The sequence below is a fragment of the Eschscholzia californica genome, unplaced genomic scaffold (genome assembly GCF_041429995.1).
Source record: "Eschscholzia californica isolate CP2 unplaced genomic scaffold, dmEscCali1.0.p SCAF_4, whole genome shotgun sequence".
NCBI classification, from domain to species: Eukaryota; Viridiplantae; Streptophyta; class Magnoliopsida; order Ranunculales; family Papaveraceae; genus Eschscholzia; species Eschscholzia californica.
The window spans coordinates 14,540,408-14,560,847 of NW_028238461.1; the positions used below are offsets into that span (position 1 = coordinate 14,540,408).

Here is a 20,440-nt window from a genome sequence, read left to right on the forward strand (position 1 = left end):
ACAACAATCATAGTCACTTCTGCGAAAACCATGCTTTAGCATGAAAAAATCAAATCGTTTGTACCATTGGCGAGGGGATTGTTTCAATCCGTAAAGAGATTTCCTCAAACGACATACTTGATTTTCTTTGCCCTCAACCTTGTATCCCTCTGGTTGAGCCATATAAATTTCTTCTTCCAAATCTCCGTGCAAGAAGGCGGTTTTAACATCGAGTTGTTCCAGCTCAAGATCACTATGAGCAACAATACTCAATAGCACCCGAATAGAAGTATGTTTCACGACCGGTGAGAAAATCTCATTGTAGTCGACCCCTTCTTTCTGTGCATAACCCTTGGCCACTAGTCTTGCCTTATACCTTGTACCCTTGATCTCGGAAGAATCCTCTTTCTTTTTGTACACCCATTTACAACCAATAACAGACTTACCTTCGGGCAATGGGACAACCTCCCATGTCTGGTTCTTGTGAAGAGACTCCATCTCTTCTTGCATAGCAACCAACCAACTCTCTCTTTCCGCCGCGGTAATAGCTTGTTTGAAGGTGACCGGCTCGTCGTCTTCCACCGAGAGTGCATATTCAACCACATTTGCCTGCCCGTAATGCCTAAGAGGTTTGTCTGACCCTAACCTCTGTACCGGCTTATATAACCGTTTCGGCCTAGTGTGTACCGAAACATCCTGTTGTTGTTGTTGTAAAACTTGTGTACCTTCCCCTTGAACCTCCTCATGATCGGGTTCATCAATTTCCTCATCCTGAGTATTATCCTGATGCTCCACCTGATCATGATTCCTAGAAACCCGTTGGTCTTCGATTTCTACTTCCACTACTTGAGCTTTAGTAGACCCAACATCACCACAACTAGGCACCGTAGCTTTCGCCATAGCTACAATAGACGACTCATCAAACACCACATCTCTGCTGATTACAAACTTCTTGTCTTCCGTACACCATAGCCGATAATCCTTGACTCCTGTAGCATATCCTAAGAAAATTGCCTTCTTTGCTCTATTGTCAAGTTTGTTACCTTTAACATGGTAATAGGCCGTACAACCGAAAACCTTAAGTCTCCCGTAATCTGCATGTTCACCTGACCACACCTCGTAAGGTATGCCGCCATCTAAAGAAGAATGTGGAGACCTGTTCACAATATAACAAGCTGTAGCAACAGATTCTGCCCACCATTCTACGCCTAGTCCCGAATTGGAGCGCATACATCTAGCCTTCTCAAGTAGTGTACGGTTCAATCTCTCTGCGACTCCATTCTGTTGAGGTGTGTTTACTACTGTCCAGTGCCTCACAATGCCTTCCTGATTACAAAACTCCTTGAATGCCCCATCCGTGTACTCGGTCCCATTATCCGACCTTAACGTCTTCAGCTTTCGACCAGTTTTGTTCTCAACCATTGCTTTCCACACCAGGAACGTGTTGAATACCTCATTCTTATGCTTCAGAAAATAAAGCCAGACAAATCTCGAATGATCATCAACGAATGTAACAAAATACCTGGAACCACCCTTGGAAGGTAACTTTGCCGGTCCCCAGACATCGGTATGTACGTAGTCTAATACCTCTTTGCTCCTGTGCTTGCTTGTAGAGAACGTCACCCTGTGTGCCTTCCCGAACACACAATGCTCACAAAACTCCATGCAAGACTTCTTCATGTCCTTCAACAAGCCTTTCCCGCACATCAGAGATAGACCCTTTTCTGACATATGCCCAAGGCGCATATGCCAAAGCCTCGTACTAGCCGTTGGATCCCTTCCACTGATTCCTACTGCTACATCTCCAGTAATTGTTGTCCCCAAAAGTTTGTATAAATTACCGTAACGAGTACCTCTCATTACCACCAAAGAACCCTTAACGACTTTTATGGAGCCATTCTCTATAATTATCTTACAGCCGTTCCGCTCCAACACACCAAGGGAAATTAGATTTTTCCGCAAATCGGGTATGTGTCTTACGTCCGTCAATGTTCTCACCACTCCATCGTGCATCTTGATCCGTATTGTTCCGAGTCCCACAGTTTTACATATACTATCATCACCCAGTATAACTGTACCACCATCTATACTCCTATAGGTAGTAAACAACTCCCTATTTGGGCACATATGGTGTGACGCCCCTGAATCAAGCATCCACTTATCGAAGATCTTCTCAGACACCTCTGTCACCGAGAAACATTCGTCCGCCTCTTCTGACACATATCCCGCCTCTTGCATCTCTTGTTTCTCCTTGTAGCCTTCGTTCTTTTGCTTCAACTTTCTCTTTGGACAAGCCGCTTTAAAGTGGCCAAGCTCACCACAACTAAAGCACGTTTTCTTGAAAGAGCCTCTAGATTTGGATCTAGATTTCCCGCCCTTTCCCTTTCCCCTTTCATTACTCCTCCCCCTCGTTACAAACAACCCTTGTGCTTGATCCTTGTCTACTCCACCCGACGCCATACTGCTAGTAGCAACCTTACGAAGGTCATCCGCTAATAGCGAATTTCTCGTCTCTTCCATGCTTAGACTATCACCAACAAGCATCAAAGTTTGAACAAGGTTCTCATAGGATTTAGGCAATGAAAGTAACAATATGAGGGCTTGGTCCTCATCCTCAACCTTAACATCAATATCCTTCAAATCTGAGATAATCCTGTCAAACCTATTCACATATTCCTGAATAGAAGAACCCTCTTCCATTCTACATGTGAATAATTTGGATTTTAAGTAGACCCGATTCGTTAAAGTTTTCGTCATGAAACTGCTTTCTAGCTTTAACCACACACCCGCCGCCGTTGTTTCTTCGTCTACTAGGAACGCCACGTCCCTCTCAAGACACAACATAATGGTAGCCCGTGCTTCGAGGTCTAACTCTTCCCAATCCTCATCTGACATATCTCCTGATTTCTTTCCCGTCAACGTCTTGTGTAATTTCTGCGAGATTAACAGATTCTTCATCTGCATCCGCCAATAAGAAAAATCGTTTTTCCCATTGAACTTCTCTATCTCATATTTCCCTGCTTTGACCGTACCACTTCTCGATCCCATCTTCTCTCCGTTCAATCTCAACAAGGCTCTGGTACCAATTGTTATAACTTAAGGTCGCGGAAGCTATCGAACCTATCCTAGAAATTGATCCGATTATGAAGATTAATCGAAAAGCTAAGTCAAAATCAAATATGCGAACAGAATTTAACGAGGTTCGGCTTTAAAGCCTACGTCCTCGGGCGAACAAGAAATCTTTATTGAAGGATAGATGAAGACGACTAACACAACCCGCAAGTTCGTCCCAAGATGGTACCGTATAGAATTAACCTTCTATACTAAATCTTCGATGACCGAGAAATTTTACACCGCTCAAAAAAAACTATGAAAAATTTCTCTCACTCTTGCTCTCTCTCTCTAGCTCTCTAAAGAAGAGTTGTTGTTGCTTGTGTTGGTGTGTTTTCAATAGGCTCTCAAACCCCATATATATACATCCAAAGGTTTCCCAAAAATTGGAGTCGGTGGAACCGACCTCACCAATTGATGCCAATTGAGAGGAAACTGCTTATTTTTTTAGAAACCATCAATTGATGCCAATTTGAGAGGAAACCGCCTATACAAACCGCCTCTCCTATTTTAAACTGCCTCTCACAAGAACCAATTTCACTCAGTAGTTAACTCGTTAGTTCTTTTGGCCTCTTCCACAAAAATAGGACTATCAAAAAATTTAGTTTAGACAGTCTCACTTTTGATATTTCTATCCTATGTATAGATTTTAAATTGTAGTTTAGCTGTTAAGAATATAAGATCTAGTAAAAAACTCGAGGCTCGCAACCTCCTTAAAATATGATTAATTCCTTTTGTTGACAGTGACACAAAAATATGTTAGAGATTGTAAAGTAATAAACATAAAATAGGAGCCGAACCAAAATAATATCTTCTTGTTACTTTTAAGCTTTTACAATAATATCTTCTTTGTCCATGTTATAGATCGAAGATAAACAATTTACTTGCGCAGGGGGAGAAAAATATTCGAATGAAGTAGATATTCATGTCTTCTTTACTTTATTTTATAAATAAAAATTATTTTCGTGCCGAAGATTTACTGTTTAGTATATATATATATAATAAATCATCAAATCAAAAATAGACTATTTAGCCATCTAGGATTTTTTTTTGTCAATTATAAACACGTCAGACTACTTTGAAAATGCATTGAGTTAGGTGAATTCAAACTTAACTTTGTTGGGGTTTGAAAATCAGGTAAATATCATTATCATAACAAACATGAACTATCCACATACATACAGGTAAACAAAACTATTCCAGAATCAAAAACACTCTAAAGTTATTAGACCATTCAATTATTTGTAAATGATGAACTATTCAACTTTAATATATATCAAGAACATTTGTAGATAGGAACTTTACAAGTTATTCATATGTTTTTCAGTTTTCGTGAATAGACATGACTTTGAGATCGAATGTCCGACTGACACTAACAAGTTTTATCACACTTCATTACTTCAAGAATCACAAAACCCGAATTCCTATAGTCGAAAAAGCTCTTTAGATTATGGTCTTAAAGATAACTAGAGGGCCAATATATATACAGAGATTAAGAAATGGGAAATTCTGTAAACCTCCCTATTAGATATGAGCACCCCCAGCAGCTTTGACTGCCAAGTTTGAGAAGTGAGCACAAGTGTTGAGAGACGCTTGTTTTTCTCACATGTTCTTGTAAAATTTGCCTTGGGGGAGGCGGCTTTAACACGTACTAAGGGGCACTTTTAACACTTCCCTTTTGAATCTAGACCGTTCAGAGTCGGCCCTGCCCCTTTTTTGGGCAAATGTTAGCATAAAGACTCTCGAGTGTGGGTAGCTTAATCGGGGGGTTCGTGTGAAAAAGGAGACGGGCTTATAAAAAAATCCCTGCCTTTCAATTGTTTGAACATCCAGAGTTTATCAAGCTGGTTGTGGCCTACTGCCATAAAAAAGCAAGTGAAAGTGTAAAGTCAACTTTAATGGTAAAATATGTGCCCTTATACTGTAGAGAACAGAACTCGACTTTTATAGAATAAAGAATTCAAGACAAAAGTTGATCAAGTCTTAATGACAATTACACACCAACACAGTTTTGGATTTACGGATGAAAATCAGTCGGTCGCTGACAATTTTGAGTCGAGGGGTGGCCATGCCAATAATGGAAATTCATAGTGAAAGCAGAGAATTCTCCGTTGAGTTTTCTGTTCAAGGGAGTGATATTTGTATAATGATTTCAACTGCTAGTTACAACTAGATTTACATTGACTAAGATATATATATATATATGGGATACAAATTGAGATTGCATCAGATATGATAGTTATTCAAATACGCAACTACTTTTCAAATTCAAAATATCTATTACCTTGGTGAAGATGTCGGCAAGTTGAATCTGTGTAGAATCGGATTATGAGTCATATATGTTGCACTCACATTGTCACAATGAAGAACTGGTGGAGTGGACATTGGAACTCCTAAATCACGAAGTAAGTACTGAACCCAAGCAATGTCTGCTGCCGTAGTTGCCATATCTCGGTATTCAGCCTCGGTGCTTGAACGTGAGACTGTAGGCTGTTCTTTGAGGACCATAAGATTAAGTGGGTACCTAGAAAAATACAACAACCCGAAACAAAGCGTCGAGTGTCTACATCTCCTGCCCAATCGGCATCGGAGAAGGCACGTATTGATGAGTGTAAAATCTCACGATGTTGAAGACGATTAACTGAATTGGTGCCAAAAAACAGACCCCGACCTAAGGTAGCCTTTAAGTAACGAAAAATTTGCTTAACAACAATGAAGTGCATGTCAGTTGGTGAATGCATATATTGACATATCTGGTTCACCGAGTAACTTATATGATCTGGACGAGTAATAGACAAATATTGGAGACCACTCACCAGTGAACGATATAGAGTAACATTTTCAAACAGGACACCATCTTGAGCTGATGCCCTTTTACAAACAGTGCAAGGTGTGCTAACTGGTTTAGAGTTTTCCAGATTTAGCTTCTTGAGAAGCACAATTGTATACCGTGTTTGAGTGAGAGTCAAACTTGAAGTAGAATGATTAATTTCCACCCCTAAAAAATGATGTAAGGCACCCAAATTTGTCATTAAAATATGTTCATCAAGTCGTGTAATCAATTCTGTTATAAATAAACAATCAGAACCTGTAAGTAATATGTCATCAACATATAGTAATATAATTGTGATAGAGGTTGATGTTCGATAAATGAACAATGAGTGATCTGACTTCGAGGATACAAATCCAAGTTCTCAAATGTAAGTAGTAAAGCGATGAAACCATGCCCTGGTCGTCCGTTTTAAGCCCTATAAAGCACATGATCCAAATACACCACATCCGTAAAATCAGGAGGTTGTGACATGTAAACCTCTTTAACAGTGAAGCAATGTAAAAACACATTTTTGACATCAAGTTGTGTTATTCCCCAATTTGAACTGACTGCTAGACTAATTACCAACCATATCGTTGTTGGCTTGACAACAGGTGAGAAGGTTTCATCATAATCAATACCATATTGTTGATTGAAACCTTAGGTGACAAGTCTAGCCTTGTACCGATCAACCGTCCCATCACTTTCGGGCTTTATGCAGAAGACCCATTTCGACCTTGGTTACGCATCAAGGCGTTGAATTCATCTACTATTGCTTCATACCACTTAGGATTGGGTTTACCATCACTATAACAAGTCGGCTTTGCCGGCCGGTAAAGATGGTAATGTAGATAGTAAAGCAATATTCAAGGGATATTGTGTAGCTAATATTGATTTAAAGACCTTTGACTTCACAACTCCATCTTTCGACCGAGTAATCATTGGGTGTAGTGATCGGACCGGTGAGGGAGAAGTGGACTCTTCAAGTTATCCCGCCAATGATGTATTTGTATCAATATTCGCTCCATCTCCTGAATTTTCACTAAGAGGTAAAGAAACATATGGTAACATACTCTGGACAGATTCAACAGTTGAAGGAGAAGATGTTGAATCTGATAGGGAAGGAGATGGTGAAGGCAAATCTAAATGAGGAAAGGGGGGTTATAACTGGTTTGAGATCTGATGAGCAGGACCACCAGCCATTGCATCAACCAAATGCAAGGAGTCAGGCTCCATTATCGGGAGCAATGATTATTGGGATAAGATAGCTGGAGATGTATTCAGTTGTGGACTAGTTACCTGGGGAGATATAGAAAGAGGATAGGACAGCACCAAGGGTATCCAATTAGGCGCATCATCAACCGTTACTTCATGTTTATGGTCTTGCAAATCAGATAAAGTAAATGGAAAGAGTGTTCCATCGAATAATACATCACGTGAAACGAAAATTTTTTTTTCTGATTTTGGCTCGAAGAATTTGTAACCTTTGTGAAACTCACTATATCCTATAAAAATACAAGGTAGACTTTTATAGTCTAAATTGTGTTCAAGGTAAGGGGTTAAAAGCGGATAACAACGTGAACCAAAAACACGTAAAAATTCATAATCTGATTTTCGAGAAAAGAGAATTTCAAAAAGGCATTTGTTTTTCAGAACAGTTGTTGGCATACGATTTATAATGAAAGTGGTTGTGCCGAAGGCCTCGGACCAAAAGGATTTGGGTAGATGACTTTGATGCATGAGTGCAAGTGCGGTTTCGACAACATGCCTAATTTTGCGCTCTGAAACACCATTTTGTTGTGGTGTATGAGGACAAACAAACTGTTGCAAAATACCATGGTCTCGAAAATATTTTTTCATGATGTGAGACGTAAACTCTCCTCCATTGTCATTTTGCAAAATTTGCAATTTTGCATTAAATTGAGTTTGTATGATCGAATGAAAATCTTTTATGCAATAAAAGGCCTGAGATTTCAAATTCAAAAAATAGAGCCAAGTGAATTTTGAGCAGTCATCTACTAAAATTAGAAAATATTTGTAACCCAAGTTAGAAGCAACGAGTGATGGTCCCCATAAATTAGAATGCACCTTTGAGACGGGTGCTAAAGAGCTTGTAGTTGACGATTTGTAAGGTAAAAGATGATGTTTTGTCATAATACAATTTACACATAAAAATTTAGAACAGAAGGAACAATCTTTTTATTAGAAATAACTTTAGAGAAGACACGAGAATGGGGATGTCCCAACCTCATGAGCCATACATTATAGACTACCTTGGACCCTAAAAGACACGAATGGAATTTCATAAGACTCTTATAAAATCACGAAAAGTTGTAGCAGAACATTGATATAAACCATCTTTGTTAAGACCTTGAAGGACCAGCTTCCCCGTTAACCGATCCTGCATAAAAAAACAATGTTTGTCAAATACAACGAAGCAATCTAAGTCCTTGGTCAGTTGTAAAACAGAAAGAAGATTTTTTGTAATGACTGGGACATGAAAAACATTACGTAAAGTCAAGATATTTGAAAGAGATGATAAGATAACATTACCGATGTTCTTAATAGGCAAAAGCGAGTCATTTCCAACATAGACATGATCATTTCCATTAAAAGGATTCATATTTACCATTTGACTTGAATCACGAACCATATGGTTTGAGGCACCTGAATCAGCATAATAGTTAGGATATGAATATCAGATAGGCAGCAAATGATTGAGGCACGTCATTGGGCTGATAGTTTTGATCATTTCGATGATAACAATAAAATGTCGTATGCCCATTTATGCCACATATCTGACAGGCTGCTTGTGGAAGAACGTGAGATGGTGAACCAAGAACCGACTGACGTTGATTATTGTTATTGTTCCGATTCCAACCCCCTCGACCTCAACCACGACCACGATATCCAGACCTTCCACCACGCCCTCCTCGACCAGTTGATGAGTTATTTCTGACCAATAGAGTAGTGGATTGGTATGTTGGTGTTTGCTCTTCAAGAAGACGCATCTCATGAGTATATAGAAAAGGTGGAAGCTGAGAGAATGAGGGAAGATTTTCCCTTGTTTCTATTGCAGTAACAAAGGGGAAGTAAACCAAACTGAGACCACGTAATGTATGTAGGACTAACTCAATATCAGGAACAGGAACATGAGACGCAACAATTACATCAGATCTCTCCTTTATTTTTGCAACATATTCTGACATGGACATGGCATTTTTCTGAATAGTTTGAAGGTGAAGCAATAGTTGAGATTTTCGAGCATTATTTTGTGCCGAAAAAGTAAAATCCAAGTAGAAATAGTACTCTGTAGTTTGAGTCGATACCGAAGGGGAGAGTGTGGTATTCAGCCAACTGATTAAAGTCTGATTAATCCTTGTCCATGTAATGAATGTCGGATTACAATATTCATAGTCAATGCTTCATCAAAGATCTGATTTGAGGAACAGTAGCCGAGATTTCAATATGATGAAAAAAATCTTTTAATTTCATGATGGGGATAATCTATTTCTTCCACGTAAGGAAGTTAGTTTTATCCAACTTGACAGAAACCAGAGGTACCAGATTAGTAAGGGTGGGGAGGTGGGATTGAGTTGTGGTTGATTGGGAAGAAGCAACCATGCGAGTTGGCTTTGTGGTGAACTATAAAAAAGAAGTGAAACCGTGGGCTCTAGATACCATGAAAGCAGAGAATTCTCCCTTGACTTTTCTCTTCAAGGGAGTGATATATTTATAATGATTTCAACTGATAGTTACAACTAGATTTACATTGACTGAGATGTACATGGATTCAAATTGAGATTGCATCAGATATGATAGTTATTCAAATATGCAACTACTTTTCAAATTCAAAAATATAATGACCAAGTCATATGTAGAAATACGATTAACTCTATTACATAGAACTTGAGAAATTACATAAATGAAGGAATAAAAGAACAAATTACAACCAACATTTTCTTTATGTATCTCGAGTGTTGACAACCCTTTCCACTATAGTGATTGGATAACGGGCCAAGCTTCTTCGAACACAACCAACAAACTGCAAAAGCGAAAAAACCAACGAACCACGGAAGACCATTAACAACTTATCACCAACTCGAGACTCCAAAGATAGATTAAGATAGATTGAGGTGAAAAGAATCATTACATCAAAGGCAAAGGAGATTATCTACCAAGAGGTGTGATCAGGGTCGGTCCTGATTTTTTGGTCGTTCGAAGCGAGCTAAGAAAATGTGGCCTATATACTATATGCAAATAAAAAATCGAATTATTTTAGAAATACTTTTATATCTTTCAAAATTTTGACAGTTCAATCAGTTATTTATCTCTCTCGGTACAAGACGTTTCAACACTTCCAGTTCTTAGAACAGATCAAACCCATCTGTATCATATAATCTGTAATGCTTTATAAAAGTTTCTAAAAAGCACATGAATCTCTCAAGTCACTATCGGAACTTAACTTATTTCGAAATTGAATGTACGTGCAATGCCCTATCATACTTATCATCATTGATAACAAAATGAGCATAATATGCACGATAACCGTCTACCATATTGTATGGACCAAAATACGTCACCAGGAGCGCCCCCACAAATCCACGATTAATGGGCTTAAACGGTGGCCAAACTCATGAATTAATTAATTAATGGCCCCGACCCATTAAGCTTCGGGCACCACTAAGTGACATCAAGATATGCAAGCATTTCCAGCCCTAGATAAAGAGGTCAGTCCTCACCTCCTCAGCGGACCTGCCACCATGTTTGTCGGGGAGACGTTACTCTAATTCAAGACGACAATATCTCAGGTATACCCGTTAAGGGGAGTTACGGTACCCGCATTTATGATGACAGCTCTGTGCATTACCGCAGTAAAGAGACAACTCATCACTGGGTAGAGTCGACCCAAGACACTATAAATTGACTAAACCAAGAACGATACAGATCATCTAATTATTGGAAAACACATCGAGTATTGGCTTATCATTGGCATCGGATAATCACCCAACACATCGGGTACAAACTCAACACTGTCACCCAGCTTCCGACTAAAACACTCGACATCCAAACATTGGATCATATACAACACAACCCACTACTTTCTCTCTCATACAGAGTGGTCAACTAGTTATCTACGACACTACTACTACCATCGTCTTATTTCTCTCTCTGTGATCGATCAAATCCATCATCTATTGAGCAACCTACTACTGTTGTTATTCGATCAAGAAGGGCGTATCTTTCTCTCTCCTGACGATCACTCATCAAAGGAGGACGACCTATTTTCTCTCTCTTGACGATCACTCGTCACAGGAGGTCGATCTATGTTTCTCTCTCCTGACGATCAAAGTAGGCAAATTACTTTATCTCTCCCGGAGTCTATCCTTAGAGATCGAGCTCTGACCACTCTACGAGCCGCGCCTAAACTCCAATCAATGTAGGCAAAAATATTTATCCAAAAAATACCCAAAATTAATCATTCTTGTGCCTCTTATAATTTGATCAATAATGTCCCAAGGTCCCATATTTAAAATGACTCTTGTTTAGCTCTTTTATTCCAGAAACTTATATATGTCCAAATTAGAGAGAGAAAAAAGTAAATTAGATCTTATTGCATGATAAATTGATTAATGATAATCTATAAATAAAATTCATTACATACTACATCTTTACATATATGACATATCAAATTAGGTTGAATTAAGTGTTTATTTAGTTGATCACATAAGTTCAGGGTTTTATTATTATTTACCGGCAATGGTAAAACAATTACATAAATTTAAACAAATAATCCACAAATAGGGGCTTCTACACAAATTAGGATTTTGGATTTTATGAATTGAGTATTATATTGTTATTAGTAATAAAAAATAATTACAAACCGCACAAGGATGAAAATAATTATAGAGAAATGAAAAAGATTAGAGAGAGACGAAAAAAATGTAAAACACTTCCAATAGTAGTCCAGTTTGGTTGGGGGAGGAGAGGAAGGAGGAATGGTGCTAAAAGAGGGAAAAAATTGAATTTTGTTGATGATTGTCTTTTAATGGTATCATTGGGGTGGCCTTTAAAATCTATTGTAAAAAATTTGAGTTTAGCATTCGTTCTCTTGAAAAACAAAATCAGGGGGCTCCTAAAATGTGGGGGTGCAAAGCAAGTGCTTTGGCCCAGGGTCGGCCATGGTTGTGGGAGGAGGGGAAGGAGGAATGGTGCTAAGAGAGGGAGAAAGTTGAATGTTATTGATGTTTGTCTTTTAATGGTGTCATTGAGGTGGCCTTTAAAATCTATTTGTAAAAATTTTGAGTTCAGCATTCTTTCTCTTGAAAAACAAAATCTGGAGACCCTAAAATGTGAGGGTTCAAAGCAAAGCTTTACCTGCTTTGAGTATGATTTTTGTATTTTTACACTGAACAAGAATCTGAGAAGTGAGTGGTACTGAAAGCACCCAATCATTTTTTTTGTTATTAACATGGGTCTTAATAGTTAGATTAGGGTCAATAAATAATGACTCAACATTTTATGAACACCTCGAAATTAAGTGTTTTTATTTTTTTTTTCTTCTCAAAACTTAGAAAATAATCAGCAAGAATTCTCCCCAACCAATTTTCAGTTAAGGAAAAATATCTAATGTGGTATATAAATATTCCCTAACCTAATATTTGATGTTTGAATGAGTTATGAATAAAGATTAACGAGTGTTTGTTAGAAAATCCGCGTGCTTACAAATTTCTTGAAAAATAGCCCAAATGTTAATAGAAGACGCCGCTTATAGCTGAGTGCCTTTGGTAGTGGGACATTTTTCATAACCCGCGAACTTAATTTTATCATCTCTAAGACAAAAACAATTAATATCAGAGTAGATAAATCAACAATTCAACATGATTTTCATGTGTTTGTCAGGACAAATTCCACAATCTAAAATAGGATACGCTTCAATCTCTGTTACCTTGAGTGTAAGGGATAAAATTTCATTGCTGTTAGGTCTCATCTTTCCCTCTTTAAATATTTGCCTATAAAACGGCTAATAGAAATATTTCAATTTCTTCTACTAATTGACTGTTAGTTTTCCTGTACCGCACCACTAAATTTGTTCGAATTGTTCAATTAATTTCTTAAACTTTTACGAACAGAATCATTTTAGGGTCCCTCATATAACAAAGACTTAGGGGTTGGTTTTTTTTTTTTTTGTTAAAAGACTCTTAGGGGTTGGTAGTGGTTCAAGACATATTATTTCATATATCCACGACTGTTTACAAATATTGAAAAATATATTTTTGAAATATTAATACAACTATATTATTTTATATGATTAGAAAATAATGATAATATTAAATAATAAATGCCCACCTATTTTCTATCGATGTCTTTAGACATCTACAGATGTCAACAAAAGTCGAAAATAGATTTTTGAAATATTAGCACAAATATATTATTTCATATGATTAGACAATAGTGATAATATTAAAATAACAAATGTCTACCAATTGTCCTTCAATCCTTCAATGATGAGATGATGATCATGATGATGACGATGATGATGATGATGATAATAATAATAATAATAATAATAATAATAATAATAATAATAAGGGTTATTTCCCTAATGACCCCCTACTTTGTGACCAGCTTCCTGCCTGGCCCCCTACTTTACAAGAAATACCCATATGGCCCCCTTCCGTTATAACACCGTTACTCTCTCTCTTCCATTTCTTTTCTCTCTCCTCCAGCATGTTTTCTCTCTCTGCCACCTCGTTAAACCAGCCACATCATCGTCTTCACCGGCAGGGTCGCCGGCCGGCCAAATTTCCGGCCGGCGACCTTCAAACTTTTTTTTTTCTCTCTCTTTCTAAAAAAAAAAATTTTTTTTTTTTTAATTCTCTCACCTCTCTCTCTCTAAACTCCGGCGAAGGTCGCAAAGTAGGGGGCCATTAGGGAAATAATAATAATAATAATAATATCCACATACACATTTTGTCTATGGATTCAATATCTTGAAATGTCCACAGGACATTTTATCTATGAACCGAATGTCTTGAAGTGTCCCCAAGACATTTTGTCTATAAACCAAATGTCTTGAAATGTCTATAAAGACATGTTGTCTATGGATAAATGTTCCGAAATGTCTTAAAATGTCTATGAAACATTTTGTCTTTGAGTGTCCCCCAATGTCCTAAACCACTACCACCCCCTTAGTACAAGTAAGGGTTCTTTCACATTCTATTTTTGGAATGAAATAGGTTTACCCGTTATCATAATTCAGTTAATATAATTTCGTATAAAAGACAGAATAGTTCAACAAAAAAAAAAAAAAAAAAGTATAAGAGACAGAATAATACTAATGAGATTGTTGTTGTGGCATGTTTGATTCTTCTTGAACCAACTTAAGAATATATACTATAAATTTTTAGAGATATGGAAGAATTTACGACCGCACAAAATGCTAATAATAATCTTGTCTCGGGCTTTTCATATTGACTCCAAGAACCATTGCAATAAATGATATTGATGTGATCGCGAGGAAAGAAGAAGCAGATAAACTATCGTAACAGCAACAACCAACACCGTTAGAGAGCGTTAAAAAAAAGCGTTAAAAGCTATCAAACTAGCAAGGTTCTAAAGAGGATCCAGCCCAAATGGAGCTATCAATAAGTCTTCAAATAGGGACATTTATTTATAATCTATATTGACTAGATAGATGATCCAGTCCAAAATTAGTGCAGAAAGTTAATCATTTTCCAGAGTTTACTATCTAAAGTGACAATTTCTTTTTCTATTTGTTTTCAAACTCTAAAAGAAAGAAACAGTGAGAGAGAGAGAGTAGTTGGGCGTTTCAAAAGTGGAGTTGGAATTTTCAGCTCTTTTGTCCTCCTCCTTATTCGGCGAGATATCTTTTATAATTACTAGTATTGTCGGCTCCCATTTTTTTTTCTCATCTAATTAAATTTCTCAACTTCATTTTCTCTCACCAACCCAATTCCCCACTTCTTAATCTAATTCAATTTCAATCAAATTCGAGATATTCAATCTCAATTTAGTTCAAAAGTTTTTCTTTTTTCTTCTGGTTAATTTCTTCGAAATGGGTTGTGCTAGTTCGAAGAAAAGGCGATGTCAAACTTGTCAAAGCAATCTTTCTCGTAGCTACTCTGTTCCAAATTATAATTCAGAAGTTGGTAATGGTGATAAAAACCATTTTGTAGCTCTTACTTCCACCACTTTGGGTTCTCTCAAGCTTGATTCAATTGATCAAATTCACCTAAACGGAACTTCGATTAACGAAAACCATGAAGATTATCAGAACAACAAGAATGAGATGAAGAATGGGGAGTTTGAAATGGAAGTAAATCAAGCAAAGAAGTGGTCGAATATGATCGATGAAAAAATACCCGAAATTAGTCCAAGAACACCCATTAGAACCCCACCTGGTGAACCTGAAACTATTAATTCATGGGAATTAATGGCAGGACTAGAAGATAATAGCCCACTACGAGTTCCTAATCTTTTGAATCGATGTTTTTCGTACCATGGGGTGACGAATTCGACCTCTCTAGATCAACCTTACAAGAAACAACAAGAAGGTAATCAACCAATGCCAAAATTGCAAGAAAACGGGTCGAAATCAACTCAAGAAATGTGGGTTCAGGTTATGAACAATGGCAATGCAAATTCGAATTCGAATGAAGTAGTTACAGATTTTGATCCAGAAATTATATCAACATTTAGAAAAGCTTTGGAAGAACTATCTCCAAAACGCGTAGGTAATCTCAAATCAACGGAAACTGAGAAGATAAGTACTACTTGTTTGTTCATGAAGAAGGGAAATGAAGAAGAAGTAAGACCGAAAACTTGTCCACCTAATGGTGAGAACAAGGTAGTAATTTACTTCACAAGTCTAAGAGGAGTTAGAAAAACGTACGAAGATTGTTGCCAAGTGAGAGTTATATTGAAGGGATTAGGAGTGAGAATCGACGAGAGAGACGTATCAATGCATAAGGGATTCAAGGAGGAATTAAGAGAGTTAATTGGTGAATTTAGAGGTGGATTGCCGAAAGTTTTCGTTAAAGGAGACTATATTGGTGGAGTAGAAGAGATAAAGCAACTACATGAGGATGGAGAGTTAGAAAACTTGTTTGAAGGTTGTGATTTTGATAATAGTGTTTGTGAAACTTGTGGGGATGTGAGATTTGTTCCATGTGAGACATGTTCGGGTAGCTGTAAGATCTTCTACGAAGAAGAAGATGATGAAGATGTAGATGATGATGAGAGAGAAGAAGGAGAAGAAGAAGAAAATGGAGGAGAGTTTCATAGATGTCCAGATTGTAATGAAAATGGAATTGTAAGATGCCCTGTTTGTTGTTACTAGTAGTGTGATCAAATAGAAGCTCACTAACCAAACAGACATGGCCTTCCCATTTTGTTCTTTTCTTCTTTCATTTTAGATCAATTGGTTCTCAGAGTGTGTGTGTGTGAGTGTGTGTTTTGGGTGTTGTTAAATAATTAGTTACTTCCATAAAATCAAGAGTTGAGAATTAGGGTAAAATGATTTGTAATGGTAGGGAACAAAAAAAAAAGCACTGGGCAACCTTTGGACATAAATTTGATGTGGTTTGTTCGTAATTTGTGGTTCAGTAGATCAGAATCATAGGAAGTACGAATCACGACAAGTCAAATAAGATTTATGTCCAGAATTTGTCTGGTTTTTCTTATTCTCTAGTATTTTTCGAAAGTGATTGCAAAGCTTTTGGATTTTGAGGCCCCAATTTTGGATAGTTATATATATTGTTTTTTTGTTCTTCGGAAATTAATCATGTAATTCTTCCTCTTCATGTTTGTTTATCTAGAAAGGTATTCTATGTCAACAATGCATATTTTCTACTGTGATCTTGAGACTATAGTGGATTTTCATTTTCTTTTTGGGTTTGAGATGTTAGAGATTTCTCTTTCAATCTTGGACTTGCTAAATTCTATTTTAAGAACATGTAATTATGAAGACTTCTTCACTTAAATTCAATTTAAGTCGGAACTAAAATAAGACTTAGGTGCTGTTTGTTTTTTTTATTTTTTCAGATCTGAAATCTGAATTGGGCCTTAATTCAGATTCCAAATGTTTGTTTTTAAATTTAAGTGAATCTGAAAACTTAGCTGAATTTTGTCTTTATCTGAATGGGCTGAAAAATAGCCCAGTTATTTCAGACTTCAAAACCAGTCTGAAACAAGAAACTAATTTCTGAAATGTGTAAATTGACGCTAGTACCCCGGTCTCAGTCGCCACCGTCACCGCCACCACAATCACCACCACCATTACCACAAAACCGCCACAGACCACCACCACCATTACCCCAAAATCACCACCACAGGCCGCCACCATTACCACAAAATCACCGCCACAGACAACCACCACCACCATTTACCACAAAATCACCACCACAGACAACCACCGCCACTATAAACTAGACGACCATCACTACCAACTAGCAACCACCACCATAAACTAACCGTCGTCACCACAAACCACAGTAGAAATCAAACATCCACCACCCCTTAACCACAACAACAACACTGCATACGCACACTAGACGACCAAAATAGCACACACAACCACCACGGCTGGAAGATCTTTGATCCGGTGAGGTCGTCTTGCTTCCACTCTCCAGATCTGGCGAGGGGTTTTTGTGAACTTCGGCTTGTAGGGAGGGAGAGAGAAATCAAGCCATACCAGCAGCATGATGGGGACGAAAGAATCATCTTGCTAGGGTTTGGCTATGAACTTCGGTTGTAGAGAGATTGTAGAGAGAGAGATAGATGAGTTCCATAGTAGCCAGCAACAAGATCAAGGAGAGAGATTCTAGGAAAGAGAGGGGAAACACACATTTTATATATTAGGGTTTTTTGGGTTAAAAAATATGGGTGGGGTATAAATGTCAAAATCCTAATTCAGACTTTAATTTTCAGATTTGAAAAACAAACATCTAACTTGTATTCAGATTCAGTCAATTCAGATTCAACCAATTCAGTTCAGACATTTTAGATTCAGCTAATTCAGATTCAGACACAAAAGAAAAAACAAACACAACCTTAGTTTAAACTATTATTCCTTACACTGTTATGAAAATGAGTTAAGGTTCTATTTATTTAGATTTAGAAAAGTCACAACAGGTGCCGCCTAACTGAGAGCTTGAGAAAAAACTAAATAAGCCCACTAACACCGTTCTTGGTTTAACCTAATTCACTTCTAAATACGTTTTAAACTATGGTACGCCTAAAATTGGAGTAGTTGTATCACAACCATAATAACAATAAAATAGATAATACATCCATTTAATTTCAGAAAAAACAATTCCCTCTTTTTAGGAGGCGAAAAAAAGTATATTGGGTCAAAAGTCACTAGTCAAGGGGGACTACACAATAATGTTCTATTGATTATTAAAACAAATTCTTTTTCTTTTAATATTATCCAACTTTTCTTAGTTACAATTATAATTTATACTCCCTCCGTTCCATTTTGTTTGGTTGTTATTCCTTTTATGGATGTCCCAAAATGTTTGGTCACTTTCTTTTTATAACATTCATTTCATTATTAAAATGATGAAACTTCCAAGACTACCCTTTAGTTTGAATACCATTCAAAGGTTCTAATTGATTCTACGCTTCTACCAATGTTATATTTAATGAAATACTCGATATTAAATGAGGGTAGTTTAGGGGAAGTCTTTATATTTGTCAACAATAAATATCATTCCTTAATAAGTTGAATTCACCAAAACTGCAAACAAAATGGGACGGAGGGAGTATGTTAGTGTCAAAAACTCAAAGGTAGGTTTTGAAATACCAAATCAACTAGTGGAAGAAAAACTAACTGAAACTAAAATTCACCATTAAAGATGAGGAAGGAAATACGTTGTTGGGTTTTGCTTTGTCATGATTCCTACTTAACCGGTCTACGATACCAGATGCAATGCTTCGCCATCTCAAAAGGCATATGCAATCGCATTAAGACCGCCCAACGATTTTTTTTTGTGTGTGGAGAAAACCGAAAGCTATCTGTACAAAAGCATGGAGCGCGATCTGCCTTCCCAAGAACCATGGACAACCAAGCCCTAAAGATCCGTATCTGGACAACCAAGCCCTCTTTGGAAAGCTTGCATGGCGTCTTCGTACGGCACCTAACTCCATGTGGGTCAAATTTCTTAAAGTGAAATATTTCCACAACACTCGCTCTCCGGGACCTGTTAAGCAATCGCATTTTTGGATATGGAAAATCATTCACTATCAGCTGAATAAGATTACTCCCCTATCTATTTGGGAGGTCCATAATGGTAGTTCTATCAACATTTGGACTGATTATTGGATTCCCAACCATCCCCTCTATCCTCGACATCCACAACTCATCACTTACTTGGGTGCCCCAGCTTATCCATGACAACAACTGGAACTTAAATTTAATTGCTAGCGGTTTCGATTGAGACAAAGGCAACATCATCCGCACCATTCCCCATCCGGAGGAGGATACAGATTCGATTAAGTGGTCCCTCATTAATTCGGGTAATGATGAAGTCCGGTCTATGCATCATCACCTTAATATTGTTAATTTTGATAATAATCGGAATATTGTTGATTGGAACTTCATCTGAAAAATTAAATCTATTTCTCGTATTTCTTTATTTCTCTGTAAATGTTGTACTAATTGTTTGCCAGTGCGTCACATTATAGGAAAATACATCAGTAGTATTACGTAAAGTCTTTATTGCAGCGAAATATTGAAACACTTGACCATGCCTTACTTCACTGTAGTTTTGCCAGAACCTAACATCTAGTTTTATTTTCATATATACTCTTCGCAGATAGTATCATTACAGCGATGGGTAATTATATGAAACGATAAATAAAATTATGATAACAGTAATCTAGAATCTTTGCATGCAACTATTCTCTGGTTTATTTAGAAAACGAGATGTGGTCATTGCTTTGAGCAACTATTGAAGACCTTAGCTCAGGTAATTAAACAAATTTTGGCATTCCCTCCGATAACTGATACGAAAGCCTCTGGTCTTTCTACTACGAATCAGATAAGATGGCTTCCTCCAACCTCATTGTTTATCAAACTTAATACTTTTCGTTTATTGACATTAAGGAACCGGCAGGTATTAGTCTATCCATCACAATGACAAACCGGAATTCATATTTGCTCATACTTCATTGTTAAGACTCGGACAAACAACGGAAGAAGGTGAACTTTTGGCAATTTTACAAGGTATCAAATGGGCAGTAAACAATAATTTGAAGTACCTCCATATCGAAAGTGATAATCACGCCCATCTCAACAACTCAACTTATCAATTACACTGGCAATCTAAGGCGCACGTCTCATCGATCAAGAAATTGCTTCCTCAATTTCAAGCTACACTCTTCTGCATCTTATGCGTAAAAGCAACTATCTAGCTGACGTTCTGGCTAAATGGGCTAGGACTAATAATTATATTACTAACTGGGAGGTTGTTCACACTATCATTAGATATAAATATTGTAATGACTTGTTCG

General features: G+C 37.3%; 1 pseudogene across 1 annotated transcript; it reads left to right on the forward strand.

The window, feature by feature from the left end:
- The first annotated feature begins 14,754 nt into the window (after nt 1–14,754).
- Nucleotides 14,755–16,698, forward strand: LOC147543010 (uncharacterized protein At3g28850 pseudogene; annotated as a pseudogene). The gene has a single exon (XR_015223575.1). The product of XR_015223575.1 is annotated as an uncharacterized protein At3g28850 pseudogene (transcript).
- The last annotated feature ends 3,742 nt before the right edge of the window (nt 16,699–20,440 follow it).